Below are 26,977 nucleotides of genomic sequence, written 5' to 3' on the forward strand. Positions count from 1 at the left end.
TTTTCTCTTTCTATCTCTATTGACACCATTGGTTATTTCTTCCATCTCCTGGTTTTAGACAACATCTAAATATTGATAACACTGGAATTTACATTTCTAATCCAGACATTGCCTCTGACCTTCAGATTCATATTGTCAAAATGTAGAAGTTTAAAATGTCCAAAACTGAGTTTGTCATCTTCAATTAGTCTCATGCATCTCAATTAATAGCAATGCTAATCTTGTGTGTGTGTGTGTGTGTGTGTGTGTGTGTGTGTGCATGCACACTTAGTCACTCAGTTGTGTCCAATTCTTTGCAACCCTATGGACTGTAGACCACTAGTCTCCTCTGTCCATGAGATTTTCCAGGCAAGAATACTGGAGTGGGTTGTCATTTCCCTCCAAGGGATCTTCCTGACCCAGGGATCAAACCCAGGTCTCCTGCATTGCAGGCAAGTTCCTTACCACTAAGCCACCTGGGAAGCCCAATCTTATGTGGGCTTAGGCCAAAATATTGGTGTCTTTCTTCTTTCACATTTGTATTCAATTTAGCAGTTAAACATTTCAGTTTTAGCTTCAAAGCATATGTAGAACTGAATGACTATAATCACCTTTACAGCTGCATCTTAATCCAAGTATACTAGGATTTTCCTAATTGGTCTTCGTGCTTGTATCCCTGTACTGTATCAGTTTATTGTAAAAAGAACAGCAAGAGAGATCCGGACTCTGATAAAAGGTAGGTCAGATTATGTTTCACATCTGTTCAAGTCTCTGAAATGCTTTTCCATCTCAATGTAAAAGGCCAGGTCTTTAACCTGGTTCAAAGGTCTAACATCCACCCCCTGCTCTTTATCTGTCTGATATCATCTCCTGCTATTATCTAGCTCACTCAGCTGTACTCCTACCATCCTGATGTTCTTTCTTTTCAACATGTCAGGCATTCAACTGACTTATGGACTTTGCCACGACTCTTTCCAAAGCCTGGGAAAGTTGCCTCTCCATAAACACATACTCTCTCAGCTCATTCTGGGCTTTACTCAGATATCACATTCTCAGTGAGACCCTGCCTGATCACCCTATTTAAAATTATAATCTCTCTTTCTGCTAAGTTGTGTCTGACTCTTTATGACCCTATGGACCATAGGTCGCCAGGCTCCATGGAATTCTCCAGGCAAGATTACTGGAGCGGGTTGTAATGCTCTCCTCTAGGGCATTTCCCAACCAAGGGATCAAAGCTGTAGGTTTCTTACGTCTCCTGCCTTGGCAGGTAAGTTCTTTACCACCACCACCACCTGGGAATAGCCCCTGCTTAATACTCCCAGTCCTTCTCTAGTTTTACTCTATAGCACTTATAAGAATCCATCATAGTGCATATTTTATTTCTTTGTCTTGTTTATTATCTCATTCTCCCTCACTATATTCTATTCTATGAAGCCAGGAGATTCTTTTTTAATGGTTCACAGCTGTGTTTTCTGCCTACGGCAGTATCTGGCATTTAGTTGTTCAAAAATACTAAATAAAATGAACACAAAAACCAGTTCTTTGCTTTTTGAACACATTTTCCTATATCCTGTGCTTATTTGGCAAATCATATAGTCATAAACATGTTAGATAGCATATATTAAGTATCTTCATAAAACAGAAGAACAAATATAATTTATAAAGCCTTATGGCTAGAGTGTTTATAACACTAAAGTTATAGTATATATGAGGCTGGTGTTAATACTATACCTCAAACCCCCTTACATAATGAAATGAGTTTTATATCAAGAGGTGGTGGCATTTTGAATATTTTACAAATGAGAGCATGGAAGATCAGCATGTAAATAACTTTCTTTGAAGATATGAATAAATTCTTTTGACTTCAAATTTGTTTTTGCATTTTAATACTCTTTTACTAAGGAGTTTAGCTCCTAAATCAAGTCAGCTTTCATAAAAGAAATGGTAAAAATAGCTTTTGATGCTATAAAACTACTACCACTGTTTGGTGTCTATATCTGACTTTCATTATGAGAAAACAATAATAAAAGTAGAATGTTTGGGTTAGTTTTTTTTTTTAAAGCAGTTTATTGTTCCACTCGTTCTCATTCTCTCGAAAAAGAAAATATTAAGAGAAAAAGGCCATTAATATTCTCAAGATGAATTTCTAACCTGAATTTTCCAATAAATCTTATCGTCTACTTTAGTATACTTGATGTTAGCATCCATGTGATTCATTTGTTTCTTGTTAATCTTTGAAGAGAAAATCTAGATTCAATAACAAAGATATTGAAATTCACACTATTTGCTTGCCCTGGATATTTCTTTTCAGAGCTTTATGGCTCAAAGCTAGGTAGCAACAACAAAAATGCTACAGTTTGGGAAAAGAGAGTTTAGACTATAGTGAAATTCTTCTAAAACATAACTATCATACCCTGAGTAATTATGTCATACATCTTTGTATTGATTTCTAAAATTTAATTTACACAGAAGGCAATGGCACCCCACTCCAGTACTCCTGCCTGGAAAATCCCATGGATGGAGGAGGGCTGCAGTCCATGGGGTCGCTAAGAGTCGGACATGACTGAGTGACTTCACTTTCACTTTTCACTCTCATGCATCGGAGAAGGAAATGGCAACCCACTCCAGTGTTCTTGCCTGGAGAATCCCAGGGATGGTGGAGCCTGGCGGGCTGCCATCTATGGGGTCGCACAGAGTCGGACACAACTGAAGCGACTAAGCAGCAGCAGCAGCTCTGTTAGCTTATTCTGTATGGTCCTTAGTAAAACCTTACTATTTCTTATCCAACAATTTAACAGTCATAAAGATTATGCAGTTTAATCTTATTGAAGATTAGCAGGTCAAAGGTACATAGGACTCAAATTTTAAATTACTCATTGTATTCTAATCCAAGTTTTATTTGTGATCCTAGTGATTTTTTTTTTTACATAAAAGTCTACTAATTTCTCCCAAACATGACAGAATTTATTAAATGAGATTCTGTTCAATTCAGTTGCTCAGTCGTGTCCGACTCTTTGCGACCCCATGAACCACAGCATGCCAGGCATCATGTCCATCACCAGCTCCCAAAGTCCACCCAAACTCATGTCCATTGAGTCGGTGATGCCATCCAACTGTCTCATCCTCTGTCGTCCCCTTCTCCTCCTGCCCTCAATCTTTCCCAGCATCAAGGTCTTTTCAAATGAGTCAGCCCTTCGCATCAGGTGGCCAAAGTACTGGAGTTTCAGCTTCAGCATCAGAACTTAAAATGAACACCCAGGACTGATCTCCTTTAGGATGGACTGGTTAGATCTCCTTGCAGTCCAAAGGACTCTCAAGAGTCTTCTCCAACACCACAGTTCAAAAGCATCAATTCTTCTGTGCTCAGCTTTCTTTATAGTCCAGCTCTCATATCCATACACAACTACTGGACAAACCATAGCCTTGACAAACAGACCTTTGTTGACAAAGTAATGTCTCTGCTTTTTAATACGCTGCCTAGGTTAGTCATAACTTTCTTTCCAAGGAGTAAGAGTCTTTTAATTTCATGGCTGCAATCACCATCTGCAGTGATTTTGGAGCCCCCCAAAAATCAGCCACTGTTTCCACTGTTTCCCCATCTATTTGCCATCAAATGACAGGACCGGAGGTCATGATCTTCGTTTTCTGAATGTTGAGCTTTAAGCGAACTTTTCCACTCTCCACTTTCACTTGCATCAAGAGGCTCTTTCGTTCTTCACTTTCTGGCATAAGGGTGGTGTCATCTGCATATCTGAGGTTATTGATATTTCTCCTGGCAATCTTGATTCAGCTTGTGCTTCTGCCAGCCCAGCATTTCTCATGATCTACTTTGCATATAAGTTAAAAAGCAGGGTGACAATATACAGCCTTGACATACTCCTTTTCCTATTTGGAACCAGTCTGTTGTTCCATGTCCAGTTCTAACTGTTGCTTCCTGACTTGCATACAGTTTTCTCAAGAGGCAGATCAGATGGTCTGGTATTCCCATCTCTTTCAGAATTTTCCACAGTTTATTGTGATCCACACAGTCAAAGCCTTTGGCATAGGCAATAAAGCAGAAATAGATGTTTTTCTGGAACTCTTTTGCTTTTTCTATGATCCAGTGGATGTTGGCAATTTGATCTCTGGTTCCTCTGCCTTTTCTAAATCCAGCTTGAACATCTGGAATTTCACGGTTCACGTATTGCTGAAGCCTGGCTTGGAGAATTTTGAGCATTACTTTACTAGCGTGTGAGATGAGTGCAATTGTGTGGTAGTTTGAGCATTCTTTGGCATTGCCTTTCTTTGGGATTGGAATGACAACTGACCTTTTCCAGTCCTGTGGCCACTGCTGAGTTTTCCAAATTTGCTGGCATATTGAGTGCAGCACTTGCACAGCGTCATCTTTTAGGATCTGAAGTAGCTCAACTGGGATTCCATCACTTCCACTCACTTTGTTCATAGTGATGCTTTCTAAGGCCCACTTGACTTCACATTCCAGGATGTCTGGCTCTAGGTGTGTGATCACACCATCATGATTATCTGGGTCGTGAAGATCTTTTTTGTACAGTTCTTCTGTGTGTTCTTGCCACCTCTTCTTAATATCTTCTGCTTCTGTTAGGTCCATACCATTTCTGCCTTTATCGAGCCCATCTTTGCATGAAATGTTCCCTTGGTATCTCTAATTTTCTTGAAGAGATCTCTAGTCTTTCCCATTCTATTGTTTTCCTCTATTTTGCAGTGATCGCTGAGGAAGGCTTTCTTATCTCTCCTTGCTATTCTTTGGAACTCTGCATTCAAATGGGTATATCTTTCCTTTTCTCCTTTGCTTCTCACTTCTCTTCTTTTTACAGCTACATTTAAGGCCTCCTCAGACAGCCACTTTGCTTTTTTGCATTTTTTTTCCATGGGGATGGTCTTGATCTCTGTGTCCTGAACAATGTCACCAACCTCTCTCCACAGTTCATCAGGCACTCTGTCTACCAGATCTAGTCCCTTAAATCGATTTCTCACTTCCATTGTAAAATCATAAGGGATTTGATTTAAGTCATACCTGAATGGTCTAGAGGTTTTCCCCACTTTCTTCAATTTAAGTCTGAATTTGGCAATAAGGAGTTCATGATCTGAGCCACAGTCAGCTCCCGGTCTTGAATGTATAGAGCTTCTCCATCTTTGGCTGCAAAGAATATAATCAATCTGATTTAGGTGTTGACCATCTGGTGATGTCCATGTGTAGAGTCTTCTCTTGTGTTGTTGGAAGAGGGTGTTTGCTATGACCAGTGCATTCTCTTGGCAAAACTCTATTAGCCTTTGCCCTGCTTCATTCCGTGTTCCAAGGCCAAATTTGCCTGTTACTCCAGGTGTCTCTTAAGATTCTGAATAATAGCTAATTTCTTTCTTGGTCCATGAATTAGGATAGATTTCTCCCAAAATTAAATTTTAAAATATTTTTGCCTCCGGTACTGAGATCCCTTTCCTGGAACTTGGAATGGGTACCACGGGAGCAAAGTCAATCTCATCTCTCTTGGCTCTTATATCCTCCTCTCTCTTCTTTCAGGAGGTGCTGAAGAGATTTCAGGTTGCTTTCAAAAGCAGGTATAAGAACTGACAGTTATTCCTAGAGTATTTGGCAGAAGACTTCTGCTTTGAAGTGTTCCTTTGCCTGTAAGCCCATGTTAATTTTGATGTTAGAGGAAACTGCTCAAGAATGGGTGTGATTAGAAACTTACACTACAGTGTTCTACAGTAAGGTAATTTTTCTGGGTTATTTTTACCTATGGTTTTTTCTTTTTATGCCCACTTTTAGGGTAAGCTGCTTTAAGACATACATTTGGCTCAATTTTTTTTTTCTATTTTTGTTAGAGTTTAGAAAATTCACTCATGTTTTGGTTACTTATATGTTTAATTGGATATGTTAAAAAATACCGGTTATTAATTTGAAAGTTTTCATTATGGAGTTCTTATGTAATGATCAGATCAGATCAGTCACTCAGTCGTGTCCGACTCTTTGCGACCCCATGAATTGCAGCACGCCAGGCTTCCCTGTCCAACACCAACTCCCGGAGTTCACTGAGACTCATGTCCATCGAGTCAGTGATGCCATCCAGCCATCTCATCCTCTGTTGTCCCCTTCTTCTCTTGCCCCCAATCCCTCCCAGCATCAGAGTCTTTTCCAATGAGTCAACTCTTCGCATGAAGTGGCCAAAGTACTGGAGTTTCAGCTTTAGCATCATTCCTTCCAAAGAAATCCCAGGGCTGATCTCCTTTAAAATGGACTGGTTGGATCTCCTTGCAGTCCAAGGGACTCTCAAGAGTCTTCTCCAACACCACAGTTCAAAAGCATCAATTCTTCGGCGCTCAGCCTTCTTCACAGTCTAACTCTCACATCCATACATGACCACAGGAAAAACCATAGCCTTGACTAGACGGACCTTTGTTGGCTAAGTAATGTCTCTGCTTTTGAATATGCTATCTAGGTTGGTCATAACTTTCCTTCCAAGGAGTAAGCGTCTTTTAATTTCATGGCTGCAATCACCATCTTCAGTGATTTTGGAGCCCAGAAAAATCAATTAATTCCAAATAAATAAAAGATGATGCTATGAAAGTGCTACACTCAATATGACAGCAAATTTGGAAAACTCAGCAGTGGCCACAGGACTGGAAAAGGTCAGTTTTCATTCCAATCCCAAAGAAAGGCAATGCCAAATATGTCCAAAATTGCACTCATCTCACATGCTAGCAAAGTAATGCTCAAAATTCTCCAAGCTGGGCTTCAATAGTACATGAACTGAGAAATTCCAGATGTTCAAGCTGGGTTTCAAAGAGACAGAGGAACCAGAGATCAAATTGCCAACATCCACTGGATCATAGAAAAAGCAAGAGAGTTCCAGAAAAACATCTGCTTCATTGACTATACTAAAGCCTTTGACTGTGTGGATCACAAGAAAATGTGGAAAATTCTGGAAGAGATGGGAATACCAGACCATCTAACCTGCCTTCTGAGAAATCTCTAACAGGTCAAGAAGCAACAGTTAGAACTGGACATGGAACAACAGACTGGTTCCAAATTGGGAAAGGAGTATGTCAAGGCTGTGTATTGTCACCCTGCTTATTTAACTTTATGCAGAGTACATCATGAGAAATGCCAGGCTGAATGAAGCACAAGCTGGAATCAAGATTGCTGGGAGAAATATCAATAACCTCAGATATGCAGATGACACCACCCTTATGGCAGAAAACAAAGATGATCTAAAGAGCCTCTTGATGAAAGTGAAAGAGGAGAGTGAAAAAGTTGGGTTTAAAACTCAACATTGAAAAAACTAAGATCATGACATCTGGTCCCATCACTTCATGGCATACAGATGGGGAAGCAATGAAAATAGTGACAGATTTTATTTTCTTGGGTTTCAAAATCACTGTGGATGGTGACATCAGCCATGAAATTACAAGATGCTTGCTCCTTAGATGAAAAGCTATGACCAGCCTAGACAGCATATTAAAAAGCAGAGACATTATTTTGCTGACAAAGGTCCATATAGTCAAAGCTATATTTTTCCAGTAGTCATGTACGGATGTTAGAGTTGGACCATAAAGAAAGCTGAGTACTGAAGAATTAATGCCTTTTACCTGTAGTGTTGGAGAAGAGTCTTGAGACTCCCTTGGACTGCTAGGAGATCAAACCAGTCAATCCTAAAAGAAATCAATTTGGAGTACTCATATGAAGGACTGATGCTGAAGGGGAAGTTCCAGTACTTTGGCCACCAAAGAGAAGGGCTCTTTGATGAGAAGGGCTCTGTGATGAGAAGGGCTGACTCATTAGAAAAGACCCTGATGCTAGGAAAGATTGAAGGTGGGAGGAGAAGGAGATGACAGAGGATGAGATGGTTGGATGGCATTATTGACTCCATAGACATGAGTTTGAGCAAGCTCCCGAGTTGGTGAGGGACAGGAAGGCCTGGTGTGCTGCAGTCCATGAGGTTGCAAAAAGTCAGACAAGACTGAGGGACTGAACTGAACTGAATATCAAGACTATGGTTATTTTTATATATGGGAAACAGTATTTAACAATTATATTAAAAATGCCATTTAAACATTTTATTGCCTGACATATTCTGTCATCAGAATATGGTCTTATGAACGATATAATATATTCCATACAAAATATTCCATCGCAGTTTACATTGCTAGAGGCAGAAAATTTTTACCTACTAATATCTTTTTCTTAGAAAATATTTGTTCTCTAAAATCCTATTTTTCAGAACATTATTAAGTAAATTTAATTTTTCTTCTAAAAATTCAACTTTACTTTACAATTCCAAGTTTAAAGTTCTATGTTGGTATAAATCCAAATTTTAATGCCCCCCACTATGATTATAGAGTTCCTATTTCTCTTCACAATTCTATAATTTTTTGCATATGTTTTGAGGTTTTTATTAGTTGTATTCAGCTGTGTCCTTGTTCTCTTCATGGTCAATTTAATCTTATGTCATCATGAAGTTTCTTAGACAGGCATTTTCTCATCAATTATGTTGTCTCTGAGTTTAACAGTATTATAGCAGATTTCTTTTTGGTTAGCTTTTGCACTGTACATCTTTTTCTATCCTTTTACTTTCAATGTGTCTGCATCTACACATGTATCACTCACAAGCAGCATTTAATTTCTGGATTTTGTTTTTATGAAGTCTGTCAATTTTCCTTTTAAAATTATTTGGTCTTTTTATATTTACTGTGTTTACCTGGATATTTGTATTTCATCTCTTGTCTTACTACAGGCTTTTCATTTTCTCTGTATGTTTTGCATTTCTGTTACTAACATTTCATGTCTCCTTTTGAATTGATTAACAATGCTTTTTTAATCATTCAGTTTTCACCTTGTACTACTCTGGCAGTTTTACACTCTTTTGCTATTCTTCTAATAGTTCATGTATAGATTGCAACATCTATTTCAGTGTACCAAAATGTAATGTTAACGTGTATTTTTCCAGCTTTATATTTCCATGTGTATGATATGAAGATATTATTTTGTAGTTGTCTATAGGCAATTTTTACTCCTTTATTTTTTTTATACATTTGCCATTTGTGTTACTAATCACTCTTTCTGAATCTTAGATCTTCCATTTGAGGTCATTTTTATTCTACTTGATAAGCAGTCCTTCCATATTTCCTGTAGTGTTGATCTAAAGATAACTCATTTCTCAGCTTAGGACTTTCTGAAAATGCTTCTATTTCACCTTTATTCTTGAAGGAAGGATGTTTTCACTGGATATAGAATTTTAGATTAGCAGTATTTTTTTTTGATGACTCAACATATCATTTCATTCTGAACTTCATCGTTGCTATCGAGAAGGTAGTCGCCAATTTAATTGTGGCCCCCTTCAGGATAAATGGGCTTCCCTAGTAGCTCAACTGGTAAAGAATCCGCTTGCCATGCAGGAGACCCCAGTTTGATTCCTGGGTTGGGAAGATCCCTAAAGAAGGGATAAGCTACTCATTCCAGTATTCTTGGGCTTCCCTGGTGGCTCAGATGGTAAAGAATCTGCCTGCAATGTGGGAGACCTGGGTTCAATCCTTGGATTGGGAAGATCCCCTGGAGAAGGGAACTGCTACCCACTCCAGTATTCTGATTTGAATTCTATGGACAGAGCAGCCTAGCAGTCTACAGTCCAGGGGCCACAAATAATTGGACAAGGCTGAGTGACTTTCACTAAGGATAAATAGTACTTTTTTTGTTTTTAGTTTTGGCTGCTTTAAGGGATTTTTTAAATGAGTTTTAAAATGATGATCCTTACAATGAAATGTATTTTTTTTCCTGTTTTGTGTTCATAGGGATTATTGACGTTGTAACTTAGTGCCTTTTATTATTTTGGGAAAAGTTTTTTTTTTTTTCTTTCATTCTTGAGTTCTACTTCCCATATGCTTATTCTTCTCATTTTGTATTCTATACCTCATATAGCCTGTCTGTATTATCTACATCTTTGTCTATGATTTGTCAAAAATCTTATTTGTACCTACCTTTTGATTCACTAATTTTCTCTGCTGTGTCTAATCTGTTGTTGAGTTCATTTATTTGGTTCTTTATTGTGTTTACTTTCCTTTTAATTCTACAATTTCCATTTGTTTTGCTTTTTAAATTTTCGGTTTCCTATGAAAATTTGTCTTTTATCACTTTGAGTGCTAGAAGCATAGTTATTTTGTCTTCAATGTCTGTACCTCATATGCCTATTTCTGCTATTTTCTATTTTTTGTTATTGCTCATTCCTACTGTCTTGTCATTTCATGTGCATGGTTATTTTTGACTCTGGCAGTCATTTATTTTAAAATTGTTAGTGGAAGTCATTTTAGTTCTAGGATTATATTATCTTCCTCTATAGGAAATATCAATTTATTTTGGCAAGGTGCCTAGGAAACACAGCAATCCTTAATACCTCCATTCAAATAATTTCTGGGAAGATCCTTCTAGATTACAGCCCTTCAGAGTCTCAACTCCAAATGAGGAGGACTCACCAGGGCCTTTCTACCTTGTCAGGAATTGACTCTAATATCTGTCTCTCTGGCCTCATGAAGCTGCAAAATGTGCTGATCCAGTCCCTCTAAAATTAGGGGAAAAAGCAACTAAAAGTCTGAAACCTAACCTTCTCCTGATCCCATACTCTCTATTCTTTACTATCTTTTGTGTCATATTAGATTATAGGTGAACTTTTTTTTTTAATGTGGAACATTGGTAGTTTTCCTTATCAACAAAGCTGGTTTTACTTGCAGTCTGCTATTATTGGAAGCAGAAGTCTATGAGCTTTAATGAGCTCAAAATGTAATTAATTGAAAAGGCAGCTTAAGACAATTTTCTTAAAATAAACATAACTGGTTCTGTGAAAAAAAAAAGTAAGCAATTATCTTTCTTAATTCATTTTCTGATGTATTTCTAGTCTTGTTACATGTTCCTGCTGTATTCTGGTTGTCAGTAACTGTTCCAACAGTGTTGAAAAAATAATTTCTTTTGCTCCAGCATTTCCTCCTGCAAATACATACTCCTCACAGCTGCAAACTTATCTATTTAAAATTCAAATATGATTATACTACTTCCTTTCTTAAAATTCTTTCATGTGCAAAAGAAGACAATGAGAAACCTCCAAAACTATCAGACCCAATAAACTAGTTCAGCAAGGTTACCGAATAAAAGATGAATATACAAACATTGATTATGTTCCTACCTAGTATCAAAAAGTAATAAAAAGAAAACAATTCTATCCACAATAACATCAAAATAAAATAATTGAGAATAAATTTAGCAAAATACATAGCTTGTATGTACTGAAAGTGAACACTGAAAAAACACATTAAAATTATAAAATATTGCTAATAAAAATTAAAGAAGATTTAAACAGAGACATTCCATGTCCATATTTCAAAGACTCAAAATTAAGATAACACATATGCACACACTGATCTATATACTGAGCACATGTGTATGCTCAGTTGCTTCAGTCATGTCCAGCTCTGCAGTCCTATGGACAATAGCCCTCCAGGCTCCTCGGTCCATGTGATTCTCCAGGCAAGAATACTGGAGCGGGTTGCCTGCCAACCCATGTCTCCTGCATTGCAGGTGGACTCTTTACTGCTGAGCCACCAGGGAAGCTCCATATTGGGCACAATCCCTATCAAAATGTCTGCAGACATTTTGAAGGTAGGGAGAAAGTGATTCTAAAATTTATATGGAAAGGCAAAAAACCTCCAATAGCCAAACAGTCCTGAAACATAATGACAAACTGAAGGACTTACTAATTTCACAACTTATTCTAAAAGTGCTATCATCAAGCTAGCTTAAGAATAAACATGTCCTTAAGATATAATAAGCACATACATAAGGATAGAACATGGATGATGAGAGAATCCAAAACAAATTCTTGAATTTACGGTCAATTGATTTTTAACAAATAATGAGACAATTTAATGTGGAGAATACAGTCTTTTCAACAAATGATGCTGGGATAACGGATATTCACATAAAAGCATTATTTTAGACCTTTATCTCATACCATACACAAAAATTAACTCAAATGGCCCAAAGATGTAAACGTTAGAGCAAAACAGTACACATTTTAGGAGAAAATGTTTGAGGCCTTGGATTAGGCGCAGATACATGGTACTAAAAACAATTCACAAAATACTGATATATTGGACTTCAACAAAATTTTAAAATGCATACTTTAAAAGGACCATAAAGAAAAATGAAAAGAGAGAGACAACTAGGAGAAAATATTCCCAAAATGTTTATCTGATAAAGGACTTGTATTCAGAATATAATAAAAACTCTCACAATTCAATAATGAGATATTTAAATTATTCCCAAATAGAAAGTGATATCAAAAACGTAGTAACTCATATTGCCCCCTCAACAACAACAATTTGGCATCAATTCATGCATTAAAATGCCTTTGTGGAAGCTGAGGGATTCAGCACTATATGCCAAGAGACCTGAAAGGGGTCTCACCTGTTGTGTATTGCGTGATAGACATATAGACCCTGCGTCCAACTGCAGATCATGCAGTGGTCCGTGAACCGTCTCCAGCCCCTCTTGGCTGTGGGCTTCCCTGATGGCTCAACAGGTAAAGGATCTGCCTGCAATGTAGGAGACACAGGAGATACCGTTTCAATCCCTGGGTTGGGAAGATCCCCTGGAGGAGGAAATGACAACCCACTCCAGTATTCTTTCTTGCCTGAAAAATCCCATGGACAGAGGAACCTACAGGCTAAAGTCCAAAGGATCACAAAGAGTCAGACATGACTGAGCGACTAGGCACACACGCTTCTTGACTGTGGTATGTAAGGCGTTAGAGAACACTGTCGTAGACAATCGCCAATAATCAAGAGAGGCTTTGCGGAAATCCAAAATTCCAGTAGACAGGCTGCAGCACCAACAAAATTGGCACTTTCACTTTGGAAAAGAGTATGGAGGTTCCTCAAAAAAGTAAAAATATAACTATCATATAATCCAGCAATTGACTCATGTTTGTCATGAGATAGAAGGAAATCCAGTCATGTAAAAACACAGATGGACTTTGAGGGCATTATGCTAAATGAAATGAGTCACATAGAGACAGAAAAATACTAAGTGATCTTACTTATATGAGGAATTGAAAAAAGTTGAAATCATAGGAAATAGATGATCACAGATTGTATGAATAGAATGATGGTTGCCAGAGATTGAGGGCAGTATGTGAAGAGAGAAGAGGGAGATGTTGGTCACAGGGTACAAACTTCAAGTTATAAGATGAATAATTTCTCAGGATCTAGTGTACAGCATGATGACTATAGTTAATAACAGTGTATTACATTACTGAAAATTGCTCTCAGCACAAGGAAGAAATAGTAATTATTTGAGGTGATGGAGGTGTTAACTAACCCTCCTGTGGTAATCATTTTATGATGTATAAGTGTATCAAATCATCACGTGTACACTTTAAACTGACACAATGTTATATGCTAATTATATCTCAATAAATCTGGAAAAAATTAAGATAGTGGAACATTAAAAAAAGTGGGCAATCTGAATAGATGTTTCACTAATAACGATAAGTGGCTATCAACGAACACATGTAAATATACTCAGTACCTTTAGTCATTTGGAAACCCAAATTTAAACCAAAATGAGATTACAGTTCACATCCAGAGAATCCTATAATCAAAAACAGAGCCAATACTAAGCGCTGATGATATTGTAGAAAACCTAAAACTTCCATGAATTGCTGATTGGCATCTAATATAATACAGCCACTATCAAAAACATTTTGGCAGTTTCCTAAAAAAAATAAACATAAATTCAATTTCGAAATCTACCAAGAGAAATGAACTCATATGTTCACATATAACTTGTTTACATATGTTTGTAAAGGCATTATTCGTAACAGCCAAAAATGGAAGTGGCATAAATATCCCTCAACTGGCAAATGTATGGACAAAACACTGTATATTCATGTAATGAAATGCTACTCAGAAATACCAATAGGGAACTACTGATACTACAGTAAAAATGAAACTAAACAGATCATGACAAGGGAAAGAAGCCAATCACAAAAGATTACAAACCATATGATTCCATGTATATGAAATATCTAGAAAAGGCAAAGCTATAGAGATGGAGAGCACACTAATAGCTTCCTAGAGACAGGTTGGAAGAGGGTGGTTGCTATGACCAGTGCATTCGCTTGGCAAAACTCTGTTAGCCTTACAGAGTTTCATTCTGTACTCCGAAGTCAGGTGGGCCTTAGGAAGCATCACTGTGAACAAAGCTAGTGGAGGTGATGGAATTCCAGTTAAGCTATTTCAAATCCTGGAAGATGATGCTGTGAAAGTGCTGTGCTCAATATGCCAGCAAATCTGGAAAACTCAGCAGTGGCCACAGGACTGGAAAAGGTTAGTTTTCATTCCAATCCCAAAGAAAGGCAATGCCAAAGAATGCTCAAACTACCACACAATTGCACTCATCTCACACGTTATTAAAGTAATGCTCAAAATTCTGCAAGCCAGGCTTCAACAGAATGTGAACTGTGAACTTTCAGATGTTCAAGCTGGATTTAGAAAAGACAGAGGAACCAGAGAACAAATTGTCAGCATCGACTGCATCTTAGAAAAAGCAAAAGAGTTCCAGAAAAACATCTACTTCTGCTTTATTGACTATGCCAAAGCCTTTGACTGTGTGGATCACAATAAACTGTGGAAAATTCTGAAAGAGATGGGAATAACACACCACCTAACCTGCCTCCTGAGAAATCTCTATGCAGGTCAAGAAGCAACAGTTATAGAACTTGACATAGAACAACAGACTGGTTCCATATCAGGAAAGGAGTACATCAAGGGTGTATATTGTTACCCTGCTTATTTAACTTATATGCAGAGTACATCATGAGAAACGCTGGGCTGGATGAAGCACAAGCTGGAATCAACATTGCTGGGAGAAATATCAATAATCTCAGATATGCAGATGACACCACCCTTATGGCAGGAAGCAAAGAAGAACTAAAGAGCCTCTTGATGAAAGTGAAAGAGCTGGCTTAAAACTCAACATTCAGAAAACTAAGATCATGGCATCTGACTCCATCACATCATGGGAAATAGATCGGGAAACAGTGGCAGATTTTATTTTAGGGGGCTCCAAAAACACTACAGATGGTGACTGTATCCATGAAACTAAAAGATGCTTGCTCCTTGGAAGAAAAGTTATGACCAACCAAGAGAGCTTATTAAAAAGCAGAGACGTTACTTTGCCAACAAAGGTCCATATAGTCAAAGCTATGATTTTTCCAGTAGTCATGTATGGATGTGAGAGTTGTACTATAAAGAAAGTTGAGTGCCAAAGAATTGATGCTTTTGAACTAGGGTGTTGGAGAAGAGTCTTGAGAATTCACTGGGCTGCGAGGAGATCAAACCAGTCCATCCTAGGGGGAATCAGTCCTGAATATTCATTGGAAGGACTGATGTTGAAGCTGAAACTCCAATACTTTGGCCACCTGATGTGAAGAACTGACACTTGAAACAACCCTGATGCTGGGAAAGATTGAAGGTGGGAGGAGAAGGGGACAACAGAGGATGAGATGGTTGGATGGCATCACCAACTCAATGGACACGAGTTTGAGTAAACTCTGGGAGTTGGTCATGGACTGGAAGGCCTGGCGTGCTGCAGGGCATGAGGTCACAAAGAGTTGGACATGACTGAGTGACTGAATTGAACAGAGGTAGGAAAATGAAGTTACTCCGAGTGAGCACTAGGGGTCTTTTTTAGGATAATGGGAATATTCTAAAATTGTATTATGTTGATTTCTGGTCCCATTACTTCATGGGAAATAGATGGGGAAACAGTGGAAACAGTGTCAGACTTTATCTTTTTGGGCTCCAAAATCACTGCAGATGGTGATTGCAGCCATGAAATTAAAAGACGCTTACTCCTTGGAAGGAAAGTTATGACCACCCTAGATAGCACATTCAAAAGCAGAGATATTACTTTGCCAAAAAAGGTCTGTCTAGTCAAGGCTATGGTTTTTCCTGTGGTCATATATGTATGTGAGATTTGGACTGTGAGGAAGGCTGAGCACTGAAGAATTGATGCTTTTGAACTGTGGTGTTGGAGAAGACTCTTGAGAGTCCCTTGGACTGCAAGGAGATCCAACCAGTCCATTCTGAAGGAGATCAGCCCTGGGATTTCTTTGGAAGGAATGATGCTAAAGCTGAAACTCCAGTACTTTGGCCACCTCATGCAAAGAGTTGACTCATTGGAAAAGACTCTGATGCTGGGAGGGATTGGGGGCAGGAGGAGAAGGGGATGACAAAGGATGAGATGGCTGGATGGCATCACTGACTCAATGGACATGAGTCTCAGTGAACTCCGGGAGGTGGTGATGGACAGGGAGGCCTGGCGTGCTGTTATTCTTTGGGTTGCAAAGAGTCAGACACGACTGAGCGACTGAACTGACTGATAACTATATAACTCTATCCATTAAAATCATGGCAGTGTATACTAAAATCAGATTAATTTTGTCATATTTAAATTATTCCTCAATGAAGGTGCTAGAAATATCTTTGTGTGGCTCTCAGTCCTTAGAAACTTTATTGAAAATAAGAATCACAATGCTTGTTGCCAATGACATCTTCATCTCTGGATATTTCGATTTCATATTTTTAATAATCACCTTAGATAACTCATATAATTAGATTTGAAAACACTAGTCTTGTAAAATAAATTATTAATCTTCTTACTATATCTCAAAATATGATCTCAAATCTGCCTCTCTTCCTCCTCATATTCTATTGACTGCCTCATAACTTTAAATACAAGTCTAAATTTCTTATTAATGCTGTCTTGCTCAGTGTCATTTCATGTATTTTCTTCTCCAAATACAGTGTAATCTCTTGAGAATATAGAGATTTTATCTTATATCTCCATATCTCCCCAAATTCCTAACACAGTGCTAAGCCTTGCTTTATCTAACAATTGTTAGATATTTGAAGAGGTTCACCTGGGGTAGAGAGAAAATCAAACTGTGAACACCACAAGCACAGGGAGAGCACCTGTCATTTTTCCAACACAGTTCTCAGATTTGAGTGCTATCAGTTCAGTTCAGTCAGTCATGTCCAACTCATTGCTATGCATGGACTGCAGCATTCCAGGCCTCCCTATCTATCACCAACTCCCGGAGCTTGCTCAAACTCATGTTCATCAAGTCGGTGATGCCATCCAACCCTGAGTACTACATGTACCTTAAATAGAAAACAGTGGTAACATGAGACCATGGTTTTATCTAGGACAGTACTGATCGTTTTTAAGCTGGGAGACACTGTATTCCTACCCTTAATGATATTACATATCTTCAGAAGATACAGATTCCTAATCAAAACATTGTAATAAAAGGTATATGTTACAGAGAGTCATGTGACTAGTAGTACTGGAGCACAAAGGGTAGATGTTTAGGTTATACTGGGGAGTTATGGGTACTTTCCTTTATAGAAATGAAAAAGGTAAATGAAAAATATCTCTCCCTTCAAGGAATGCCTAGTTTATTTAAGGTGACTGATGATCAAAGCTATATTTGTGATGATGTATGATAGATGTTTGACAATGATGGAAGTATGCAGATAATGAACAAGGGCAAAAATCTCAGAGTAGTGGAATAGTGGGAGGGAAGCATGTTGATCATGTATTATATTAGTTGACTCCTTTAAATGTTTTATTTTGTTCTCAAAGAGTTCAATATAAAATAAAAATTTTAAAAATAAAAAATAATATGACAGGAAAAAATATAAAAGAAACATGTGGATTAAAACAATCCCATAAAAAGAAAAGAGTTCTGAAAGTAATCACTTTATTTTTATTTTATATATAGTAAGATAAAATCTCAGAAACATATGTTTTCTCTCTCACACTACAGGTAAATATTAGAATCAGGGTTTAAATACAGGTTTCCCTAATTATTTTATCATTTATTTCTTCATTACAAAATTTTATTTATTATGTTAAGGACACAGTATAAGATGTTCATTTTTTTAAGTGCACAATACAGGACTGTTAACTATAGGGACAATGTTGTAGAACAAATCTCCAGAACTTACTCATTTTGCACAACTGAAACTTTCTACAATTTTATCTTTGAAATGCAATCTCTCTGAAAGCACTTAAGATTTAGTCAAAGATAGTAGAGAGCCTGTAATGCAGGAGACCTTAGTTCAATCCCTGGGTTGGGAAGATACCTGGAGGAGGGCATAGCAACCGACTCCAGGAGAATCCCCATGGACAGAGGAATCTGGTGGGCTACAGTCCATGGGGTCGCAAAGAGTTGGACATGACTGAGTGACTAAGCACAGCAAATACTCAAGAGCAATATTAAACAATGGGTACTTACTAGTAGTTTTCTGGAAAATTATTTAACTGGAAATTTTAAGTAAAAAAATTCTTAAGAATGCTGACATACTTTAGAACCATAATTTTATCTGTATCATCATCATCATAAATTTAATATATTCTATATAATCCTACTATAGAGAGACCTCAAAGGGATTGCTATCTTAATTTATAACATCTCTTCAGTAAGAGATTTGTAAAAAATACAAGATCAGCTATAACTATGAGAAATTTTTTTGGATGCTCTGAGCTGAAGATAACAAAGCAGAAGATATTAAGATATTAAGAAGATATTAAGATATTAAGAAGAGGTGGCAAGAATACACAGAAGAACTGTACAAAAAAGATCTTCACGACCCAGACAATCACGATGGTGTGATCACTGACCTAGAGCCAGACATCCTGGAATGTGAAGTCAAGTGGGCCTTAGAAACATCACTACGAACAAAGCTAGTGGAGGTGATGGAATTCCAGTTGAGCTATTCCAAATCCTGAAAGATGATCCTGTGAAAGTGCTGCACTCAATATGCCAGCAAATTTGGAAAACTCAGCAGTGGCCACAGAACTGGAAAGGGTCAGTTTTCATTCCAATCCCAAAGAAAGGCAATGCCAAAGAATGCTCAAACTACCACACAATTGCACTCCTCTCACATGCTAGTAAAGTAACGCTCAAAATTCTCCAAGCCAGGCTTCAGCAATATGTGAACTGTGAACTTCCAGATGTTCCCTGGTTTTAGAAAAGGCAGAGGAACCAGAGATGAAATTGCCAACATCCGCTAGATCATGGAAAAAGCAAGAGAATTCCAGAAAAACATCTATTTCTGCTTTATTGACTATGCCAAAGCCTTTGACTGTATGGATCACAATAAACTGAAAAATTCTGAAAGAGATGGGAATACAAGACCACCTGACCTGCCTCTTGTGAAATCTGTATGCATGTCAGGAAGCAACAGTTAGAACTGGACATGGAACAACAGACTGGTTCCAAATAGGAAAAGGAGTACGTCAAGGCTGGATATTGTCACCCTGCTTATTTAACTTCTATGCAGAGTACATCATGAGAAACGCTGGACTGGAAGAAACACAAGCTGGAATCAAGACTGCTGGGAGGAATATCAATAACCTCAGATATTCAGATGACACCACCCTTATGGCCAAAAGTGAAGAGCAACTAAAAAGCCTCTTGATGAAAGTGAAAGTGGAGAGTGAAAAAGTTGGCTTCAAGTTCAACATTCAGAAAACGAAGATCATGGCGTCTGGTCCCATCACTTCATGGGAAATAGATGGGGAAACAGTGGAAACAGAGTCAGACTTTATTTTCTTGGGTTTCAAAATCACTGCAGATGGTGACTGCAGCCATGAAATTAGAAGACGCTTACTCCTTGAAGGAAAGTTATGACCAACCTAGATAGCATATTGAAAAGCAGAGACATTACTTTGCCAACAAAGGTCTGTCTAGTCAAGGCTATGGTTTTTCCAGTGGTCATATATGCATGTGAGAGTTGGACTGTGAAGAAGGCTGAGCGTCGAAGAATTGATGCTTTTGAACTGTGGTGTTGGAGAAGACTCTTGAGAGTCCCTTGGACTGCAAGGAGATCCAACCAGTCCATTCTGAGGGAGATCAGCCCTGGGATTTCTTTGGAAGGAATTATGCTAACACTGAAACTCCAGTACTTTGGCCACCTCATGCGAAGAGCTGACTCATTGGAAAAGACTCTGATGCTGGGAGGGATTGGGGGCAGGAGGAGAAGGGGATGATAGAGGATGAGATGGCTCGATGGCATCACTGACTGGATGGACGTGAGTCTGAGTGAACTCTGGGAGTTGGTGACGGACAGGGAGGCCTGGCGTGCTGTGACTCATGGGGTCACAAAGAGTCGGACATGACTGAGCAACTGAACTGAACTGAGCTGATTATCAACACAGTTTGTGATACATGTTTTGCTGATTTTTTCATTTTGAGTCACATACTAACCTTGTTCAATTTTGGTCTGTTCTTGGAAATTGCTTTCTTATATATTGCTTTTTTTATGCTTTGCTGAAAATGTTCACATATCTACACCCACAATTATTTAAAGTTCAATTTAAATAGATCTTTATCATCTCTCAAACTAGTTTAAAGGGCTTTCCTGGTGGTTCAGTGGTAAAGAATCTTCCTGTCAATGCAGAAGATCAAACCAGGGTTTGATCCCTGGGTTGGGAAGATGACCTGGAGAAGGAAATGGCAACCCACTCTAGTATTATTGCTTGGGAAATCCAACAGATGGAGGAGTCTGGCAGGCTATGGTCCATGGCGTCACAGTCAGGCAAAACCTAGCAATGAAGCATAGGCATGAGCACACAGTTGAGACGCTTTTCTCAAAGTCAGAATCATAGTATGTGTAATTTTATATGCTGCTTTTCTCATTGAACTATTATGAGCAATTTTTCTTATCTTCAAAATTTCTTTCTTTTTCTTTCATGTTTCCTTTTTTTTTTTTGGCTTTGGCTGTTAAACTGGGTTTCTTTGGTTTATTCTCTGCAATACATGACAAATACAAATTATTTGTAATCAAAGTAGTGGATCCTGTTTTTCCTGAAAAAAAATCACCTATATTTCTTTATTTAGTACATTAGAGTAATTGTATCATTTTTGCACAACTTATAAAGTGGAAGAATTGAATATTTCTGTATTCTTGCTTGTCTGTACTGAACTTCTCCATCTACGTTAACATAAATTCATATTATTAGAAACTTTTATATAATACTTCAATATATATTGTCTATTGGATCACAGCCTTATTGTGGTGAAGGGGCTTCCAAACTCAATGAATCTATGCGCCATGCCATGCAGGGCCACCCAAAATGCACAGGTCATAATAGAAAGTTCTGATAAATCCTGATCCACTGGAGAAGGAAATAACAACCTACTCCAGTATCCTTCCCTGGAGAACCCCATGCAGAGTATGAAAAGGCACAAAGATAGGATGCCTGAATAAGAGCCACCCAGGTTGGAAGGTGTTCAGTATGCTACTGGGGAAGAGTAGAGGGCAATTACTAGTAGCTCCTGTAAGAATGAAGCAGGTGGGCAGAAATGATGCTCAGCTGTGGATTTATCTGGTGGCAAAAGTAAAATCCAATTCTATAAAGAACAATATTGCATAGGAACTGGGAATGTTAGGTCCATGAATCAAGGTAAACTGGATGTAGTCAAGCAGGAGATGGCAAGATTGAACTTCAACATCTTAGGAATCAGTGATCTAAAGTGGACAGAAATGAGCAAATTTAATTCAAGTGACCATTATATCTACTACTGTGGGCAAGAATTCCTTAGAGGAAATGGAATAACCCTCACAGTCAACAAGAGTCCAAAATGCAGTACTTGAGTGCAACCAAAAAAGACAAAATGGTCTCAGTTTGTTTCCGAGGCAAACCATTCAATATTACAGTAATCCAAGTCTCTGCCCCAACCACAAATGCCAAAGAAGCTGAAGTTGCCCAGTTCTATGAATACCAATGACACCTTCTAGAATTAATACCTAAAACAGATGTCCTTTTCATAACAGGGGACTGGAATGTAAAAGCTGGAAGTGAAGAGATACCCAGAATAACAGGCAAGTTTGGCATTGGAGTACAAAATGAAGCAGGGCCAAGACTGACAGAGTTTTGTCAAGAAAACATGCTGGTCATAATGAATGCCTTTTCTAACAATCCACACATGGACATCACTGGATAGTCCATACCGAAATTAGACTGACTACGTTCTTTGTAGTCAAAGATGGAGAAGTACTATACAATCAGTAAAAACAAGACCTGGAGCTGACTATGTGTCTCAGATCATGAGCTCCTTGTTGTGAAATTCAGACTTAAATTGAGGAAAGTATGGAAAACCAATAGGCCATTCAGGTATGACCTAAATAAAATCCTAACTTATGATTATACAGTGCAGGTGATGAATAGATTCAAGGGACTGGATCTGGTAGACAGAGTGCCTGAAGAGCTCTGCATGGAGGTTTGTAAAAGTGTACAGGAAGCAGTGATGAAAACCATTCCAAAGAAAAAGAAACACAAGAAGGCAAAGCGGTTGTCTGAGGAGGCTTTAGAAATAGCTGAGGAAAGAAGAGTAGTGAAAGGCAAAGGAGAAAGGGAAAGACATACCCAACTGAATGAAGAGTTCCAGAGAATAGCAAGGAGAGATAAGAAGGCCTTCTTAAGTGGATAATGCAAAGAAATAGAAGAAAACATAGAATGGGAATGACTCTTCAAGAGATCTCTGCAAGGAAACTGGAGATTCATCAAGGGAATATTTCATGCAAGGATGGGCATGATAAAGTACAGAAATGGTAAAAACCTAACAGAAGCAGAAGAGAGTAAGAAGAGGTGGCAAGAATACACAGAAGAACTATACAAAAAAGGTCTTAATGACCTGGATAACCATGATGCTGTGGTCACACGTCTAGAGCCAGACATCCTGGATTGTCAAGTCAAGCTTGCCTTAGGAAGCATTATTATGAACAAAGCTAGTGGAGCTAGTGGAAGTGATGGGATTTCAGCTGAGCTATTTTAAATCCTAAAAGATGATGCTGTAAAGTGCTGCAGTCAACACATCAACGAAGTTGGAAAACTCAGCAATGGCCACAGGACAGGAAAAGGTCTGTTTTCATTCCAATTCCAAAGAAAACCAATGCCAAAGAATGTTCCAACTATCATAAAATTTTGCTCATTTCACATGCTAGCAAAGTTATGCTCAAAATCCTTAAAGGTAGGCTACAGTAGTATGTGAACTGAGAACTTCCAGATGTTCAAGCTATGTTTCAAAGAGACAGAGGAACCAGTGTTCATGGGAAATTGCCAACATTCATGGGATCACAGAGAAAGCAACAGAGTTTCAGAAAAACATCTTTTTCTGCTTCACTGACTATGCTAAAATCTTTGACTGTGTGGATCAGAACAAACTGTGGAAACTTCTTAAAGAGATGGGAGTACTAGACCACTTTACTTGTCTTCTGAAAATCCTGTATGCAGATCAAGAAGCAAGTTAAACCAGACATGGAACAATGGACTGATGAAAAATTGAGTAAGGAGTACATCAAGACTGTATATTGTCATCCTGCTTATTTAACCTATATGCAGAGTATATCATGTGAAATGCCAGGCTGGATAAAGCACAAACTGGAATCAAGATTCCTGGGAGCAACAACAATAACATCAAATATGCAGATAGGAAAGGAAAGTGAAGTCAACCAGATGTGTCCAACTCTTTGCGACCCCATGGACTGTAGCCTAAACCAGGTTCCTCCGTCCAAGGGATTTTCCAGGCAAGAATACTGCAGTGGGTTGCCATTTCCTTCTCCAGGAGATCTTCCCTACCCAGGGATTGAACCTGGGTCTCCCACATTGTAGGCGGACGCTTTAAGGTCTGAGCCACCAGGGAAGTCTCCAGATACGCAGATGATACCACCCTTATGGAAGAAAGTGAAGAGGAACTAACGAGACTCTTGATGAGGGCAAAAGAAGACAGTGAAAAAGCTGGCTTGAAACTCAAAGATCAAAAAACTAAGATCATGGCATCTGGTCCCATTAGTTCTGTTCAGTTCAGTTGCTCAATCATGTCGGACTCTATGCAACGCCGTGGACTAAAGCACGGCAGGCTTCCCTGGCCATCACCAACTCCCAGTTTACTCAAACTCATGTCCATTCACTTGGTGATGCCATCCAACCATCTCATCTTCTGTCATCCCCTTCTCCTCCTGCCTTCAATCCTTCCCAGCATCAGGGTCTTTTCCAATGAATCAGCTCTTCGCATCAGGTGGCCAAAGTATTGGAGTTTCAGTTCAGCCTCAGTCTTTCCAATGAATATTCAGGACTGATTTCTTTTCGGAGGGACTGGTTGGATCTCCTTGCTGTCCAAAGGACGCTCAAGAGCCTTCTCCAACAACACAGTTCAAAAGCGTCAGTACTTTGGCACTCAGCTATGTTTATAGTCCAACTCGCACATCCATACACGACTACTAGAATAACCATAGCTTTGACTAGATGGACATTTTTTGGCAAAGTAATGTCTCTGCTTTTTTATATGCTGTCTAGGTTGGTCGTAACTTTTCTTCCAAGGAGCAACCATCTTTTAATTTCATGGCTGCAGTCACCATCTGCAGTGATTTTGGAACCCAAGAAAATAAAGTCTGACACTATTTCCACTGTTTCCCCATCTATTTCCCATGAAGTGACGGGACCAGATGCCATGATCTTTGTTTTCTGAATACTGAGCTTTAAACCAACTGTTTTAACTCTCCTCTTTCACTTTCATCAAGAGGTTCTTTAGTTCCTCTTCACTTTCTGTAATAAGGGTGGTGTCATCTGCATATCTGAGGTTATTGCTATTTCTCCCAGCAATCTTGATTCCAGCTTGTGCTTCTTCCAGCCCAGTGTTTCTCATGATGTACTCTGCATATAAGTTAAATAAGCCGGGTGACAATATACAGCCTTGACGTACTCCTTTTCCTATTTGGAACCAGTCTGTTGTTCCATGTGCAGTTCTAACTGTTGCTTCCTGACCTGCATACAGTTTTCTCAAGAGGCAGGTCAGGTGGTCTGGTATTCCCATCTCTTTCAGAATTTTTCAGTTTATTGTAATCCACACAGTCAAAGGCTCTGGCATAGTCAGTAAAGCAGAAATAGATGTTTATCTGGAACTTGCTTGCTTTTTCAATGATCCAGTGGATGTTGGCAGTTTGACCTCTGGTTCCTCTGCCTTTTCTAAAACCAGCTTGAACATCTGGAAGTTCACAGTTCACGTATTGCTGAAGCCTGGTTTGGAGAATTTTGAGCATACTTTACTAGCATGTGAGATGAGTACAATTGTGCGGTAGTTTGAGCATTCTTTGGCATTGCCTTTCTTTGGGATTGGAATGAAAACTGACCTTACCAGTCCTATGGCCACTGCTGACTTTTCCAAATTTGCTGTCATATTGAGCGCAGCACTCTCACAGCATCATCTTTTAGGGTTTGAAATAGCTCAACTGGAATTCCATCACCTCCACTAGCTTTGTTCATAGTGATGCTTTCTAAGGCCCACTTGACTTCACATTCCAGGATGTCTGGCTCTAGGTCAGTAATCACACCATTGTGACTATCTGGGTCATGACTATCTGCTATTCTTTGGAACTCTGCATTCAAATGGTTATATCTTTCCTTTTCTCCTTTGCCTTTCACTTCTCTTCTTTTCACAGGCTTCCTCAGACAACCATTTTGCCCATTTGCATTTCATTTTGTTGAGGATGGTCTTGATCCCTGCCTCCTGTACAATGTCACAAACAACCATTCATAGAAACTTTAGGCACTCTCTCTCTCAGATCTAATTCCTTGAATCTATTTGTTACTTCCACTGCTTAATCCTAACAGACTTGATTTAGGTCATACCTGAATGGTCTAGTAGTTTTCCCCACTTTCTAAAATTTCAGTCTGAATTTGCCAGTAAGGAGTTCATGATCTGAGCCACAGCCAGCTCCCAGTCTTGTGTTTTCTGACTGTATAGAGCTCCTCCATCTTTGGTTGCAAATAATATAATCAATCTGAATTCAGTATTGACCATATAGTGATGTCCACGTGTAGAGTCTTCTCTGGTGTTGTTGGAAGAGGGTGTTTGCAATGACCATTGCGTTCTCTTGGCACAACTGTTAGCCTTTGCCCTGCTTCATTCTATACCCCAGGGCCAAATTTGCCTGTTACTCCAGGTATCTCTTGACTTCCTACTTTTGCATTCCAATCCCCTATAATGAAAAGGACATCTTTTTTGGTTGTTAGTTCTAGAAGGTTTTGTAGGTCTTCATAGAACCATTCAACTTCAGCTTCTTCAGCATTACTGGTCAGGGCATAGACTTGGATTGCTATGATATTGAATGGTTTGCCTTGGAAATGAACAGAGGTCATTCTGTCGTTTTTGAGATTGCACCTAATACTGCATTTCGGACTCTTGTTGACTACGGACATTTCTTCTAAGGGAATCTTGCCCACAGTAGTAGTTATAATGGTCATCTGAGTTAAATTCGCCCATTCCGGTCCATTTTATTTTGCTGATTCCTAAAAGACGTCGACGTTCACTCTTGTCATCTCCTGTTTGATCACTTCCAAGTTGCCCTGATTCATGGACCTAACATTCCAGGTTCCTGTGCAATATTGCTCTTTACAGCATCGGGCCTTGCTTCTATCACCAGTCACATCCACAACTAGGTGTTGTTTTTGCTTTGGTTCCGTCTCTTCATTCTTTTGGAGTTATTTCTCCACTGATCTCCAGTAGCATATTGGGCACCTATCAACCTGTGGAGTTCATCTTTCAGTGTCCTATCTTTTTGCCTTTTCATGCTGTTCATGGGGTTCTCAAAACAAGAATACTGAATTGGTCTGCCATTCCCTTCTCCAGTGGACCATATTTTGTCAGAACTCTCCACCATGATCCATTCATCTTGGGTGGCCCTACATGACATGGCTCATAGTTTCATTGAGTTAGACAAGGCTGTGGTCCATGTGATCAGATTGGTTAGTTTTCTGTGATTGTGGTTTTCATTCTGTCTGCCCTCTGATGGAAAAGGATAAGAGGCTTATGGAAGCTTCCTAATGGGAGACACCAACTGAGGGGGAAACTGGGTCTTGTTCTTA

General features: G+C 38.8%; 1 protein-coding gene across 8 annotated transcripts in view; it reads left to right on the top strand.

Annotated features, from left to right (window-relative positions):
- PPFIA2 (PTPRF interacting protein alpha 2) overlaps positions 1–26,977 on the top strand; it is a 493,970-nt gene that overhangs the window by 17,387 nt on the left and 449,606 nt on the right. The window lies entirely within an intron of this gene.

Source organism: Bubalus bubalis, chromosome 4, assembly GCF_019923935.1.
Source record: "Bubalus bubalis isolate 160015118507 breed Murrah chromosome 4, NDDB_SH_1, whole genome shotgun sequence".
In the NCBI taxonomy this organism is placed as follows: domain Eukaryota; kingdom Metazoa; phylum Chordata; class Mammalia; order Artiodactyla; family Bovidae; genus Bubalus; species Bubalus bubalis.